This window comes from Bison bison, unplaced genomic scaffold, assembly GCF_000754665.1.
Source record: "Bison bison bison isolate TAMUID 2011002044 unplaced genomic scaffold, Bison_UMD1.0 scf7180017864146, whole genome shotgun sequence".
Lineage (NCBI taxonomy): Eukaryota > Metazoa > Chordata > Mammalia > Artiodactyla > Bovidae > Bison > Bison bison.
Window position 1 is genome coordinate 4,673,012 of NW_011494718.1, and position 3,700 is coordinate 4,676,711.

A 3,700-nucleotide genomic window follows, 5' to 3' on the forward strand; every position below is an offset into this window, starting at 1 on the left:
TTGGCAATAAGGAGTTCATGATCTGAGCCACAGTCAGCTCTTGGTCTTGTTTTTGTTGACTGTATAGAGCTTCTCCATCTTTGGCTGCAAAGAACATAATCAATCTGATTTCGGTGTTGACCATCTGGTGATGTCCATGTGTAGAGTCTTCTCCTGTGTTGTTGAAAGAGGGTGTTTGCTATGACCAGTGCATTTTCTTGGCAAAACTCTATTAGTCTTTGCCCTGCTTCATTCCGTATAGATGGGGAAACAGTGGAAACAGTGTCAGACTTTATTTTGGGGGGCTCCAAAATCACTGCAGATAGTGATTGCAGCCATGAAATTAAAAGACGCTTATTCCTTGGAAGGAAAGTTATGACAACCTAGATAGCATATTCAAAAGCAGAGACATTACTTTGCCAACAAAGGTCCGTCTAGTCAAGGCTATGGTTTTTCCTGTGGTCATGTATGGATGTGAGAGTTGGACTGTGAAGAAGGCTGAGCACTGAAGATTTGATGCTTTTGAACTGTGGTGTTGGAGAAGACTCTTGAGAGTCCCTTGGACTGCAAGGAGATCCAACCAGTCCATTCTGAAGGAGATCAGCCCTGGGATTTCTTTGGAGGGAATGATGCTGAAGCTGAAACTCCAGTACTTTGGCCACCTCATGTGAAGAGTTGACTCATTGGAAAAGACTCTGATGCTGGGAGGGATTGGGGGCAGGAGGAGAAGGGGACGACAGAGGATGAGATGGCTGGATGGCATCACTGACTTGATGGACTTGAGTCTGAGTGAACTCTGGGTGTTGGTGATGGACAGGGAGGCCTGGCGTGCTGCGATTCATGGGGTCACAAAGAGTCGGACACGACTGAGCGACTGAACTGAACTGAACTGAACTTGGCCTCCACCCACTAGATTTCAGTATCATCCACTTCCTCTAGTTGTGACAATCAGAAACATCTCTAGACATTGTTAAAATTTCCCTGGAGGCAAAAATAACTCCTTGTTGAGAACCATTGTGTTAGAGAAATTTGAAGTTAGTAATGTACTGAAGATGGACATAACCGTAATAAAACTCAACTCACCTTAACTTATTACTAAGTTAAGTCAATTGACTCAACCTCACAGTAAAGGCTTGGAAGAAAAGGCATACCTTTTTTCCAAACCTATATGGTATTTAATTTAGTTTCTATTATTTTCCACATGATGTCTAGCACTCAACAAAAAAATTATGAGACAGACAAAAAAAGCAAGAAAAACCAGCTCAGTGTTAAGAACCAAAGTTATCAACAGAATCAAACTCAGAGACAATTTTGATGTTGTTACTATCAGGGAGGAAGTGATTATGATTAATATTTAAAAGCTGTAGTGGGTTAGTGAACAACATGCATGAACAGGTGGAGAATTTGAGTAGAGAGATGAGCCATCATATGCAAACACTGAAAACCAAATATTCTCTAAAACAAGGTATAATTAACTCTCTAAAACAGAAATAGTAGGAAAGCATTGTGGTATTATTGCATGTGTAAAAGTAAAATGTATGACAATAGCAGAACAAAAGATGGGAAGGAGGAATTGGAGGTCTACATATACATGAAGCCTTATAATATTATTTGAAGGTAGCATGTAATAAATAAAGATGTATATTGTAAACTTAAGGGTATCTACTAAATATCTTTTAAAGAAGTCTAAATAGTAAGCCAATACTAGAGATAAAATTGAATAAAAATTTATTCAATTTAAAATCAGATGAAGAAAGGAGCAAAGTGACATACAGAACAAATAAAAACCAAGTATTAAAATGACAGATTTAAGTCCAAATATAACAATAATTGTATTAAATATAAATGAATAAATACATCAATTAAAAAACAAAAATTATTCAACTGGATTGAAAAAGCAAGATTCAAATTAGATGCTTTTATAAGAAATCAGCTTTAAATATGAACATTTATTTAAGGAACTTAAAAGTAAAAGGATGGAAAAAGACATACTATGTAAATGCTAATCAAAAAAAGCTAAAGTGACTGTATTAATATAACACAGAGTAGACTTTAGAACAAAGACTATTACCAAGATTACAGAATGAAAACATAATAAATAAAAGGGTTCATTCATCAAGAGCACACGACAGTCTTAAAGAGATGTTAATTTCCCCTTTCGTACTTGTTAGTATTTGTCTTACATATTGTGGTGCTCCTATGTTGGGTGCATATATATTTGTAATTGTTATATCTTCTTCTTGGATTGATCCTTTGATCATTATGTAGTGACCATCTTTGTCTCTTTTCACAGCCTTTGTTTTAAAGTCTATTTTATCTGATACGAGTATTGCTATTCCTGCTTTCTTTTGGTCCCTGTTTGCATGGAATATCTTTTTCCAGCCCTTCACTTTCAGTCTGTATGTGTCCCTTGTTTTGAGGTGGGTTTCTTGTAGACGACATATATAGGGGTCTTGTTTTTGTATCCATTCAGCCAGTCTTTGTCTTTTGGTTGGGGCATTCAACCCATTTACGTTTAAGGTAATTATTGATAAGTATGATCCTATTGCCATTTACTTTATTGTTTTGGGTTCGAGTTTATACACTGTTTTTTTGTTTCCTGTCTAGAGAATATCCTTTAGCATTTGTTGGAGAGCTGGTTTGGTGGTGCTGAATTCTCTCAGCTTTTGCTTGTCTGTAAAGCTTTTGATTTCTCCTTCATATTTGAATGAGATCCTTGCTGGGTACAGTAATCTGGGCTGTAGGTCATTTTCTTTCATCACTTTAAGTATGTCCTGCCATTCCCTCCTGGCCTGAAGAGTTTCTATTGAAAGATCAGCTGTTATCCTGATGGGAATCCCCTTGTATATTATTTGTTGTTTTTCCCTTGCTGCTTTTAATATTTGTTCTTTGTGCTTGATCTTTGTTAATTTGATTAATATGTGTCTTGGGGTGTTTCGCCTTGGGTTTATCCTGTTTGGGACTCTCTGGGTTTCTTGGACTTGGGTGATTATTTCCTTCTCCATTTTAGGGAAGTTTTCAACTATTATCTCCTAAAGTATTTTCTCATGGTTTTTCTTTTTGTCTTCTTCTTCTGGGACTCCTATGATTCGAATGTTGGGGCATTTAACATTGTCCCAGAGGTCTCTGAGATTGTCCTCATTTCTTTTAATTCATTTTTTTTTTTCCTCTCTGATTTATTTCAACCATTCTACCTTCTACCTCACTAATCCTATCTTCTGCCTCCGTTTTTCTACTATTTGTTCCCTCCAGAGTGTTTTTTATATCATTTATTGCATTATTCATTATATATTGACTCCTTTTTATTTCTTCTAGGTCCTTGTTAAACCTTTCTTGCATCTTCTCAATCCTTGTCTCCAGGCTATTTATCTGTGATTCCATTTTGTTTTCAAGATTTTGGATCATTTTCACTATCATTATTCAGAATTCTTTATCAAGTAGATTTCCTATCTCTTCCTCTTTTGTTTGGTTTGGTGGGCATTTATCCTGTTCCTTTACCTGCTGGATATTCCTCTGTCTCTTCATCTTGTTTGTGTTGCTGAGTTTGGGATGGCCTTTCTGTATTCTGGCAGTTTGTGGAGTTTTCTTTATTGTGGAGTTTCCTCACTGTGAGTGGGGTTGAACGGGTGTCTGGTTTCCTGGTTAGGGAAGCTTGTGTCGGTGTTCTGGTGGGTGGAGCTGGATTTCTTCTCTCTGGAGTGCAATGAAGTGTCCAGTAATG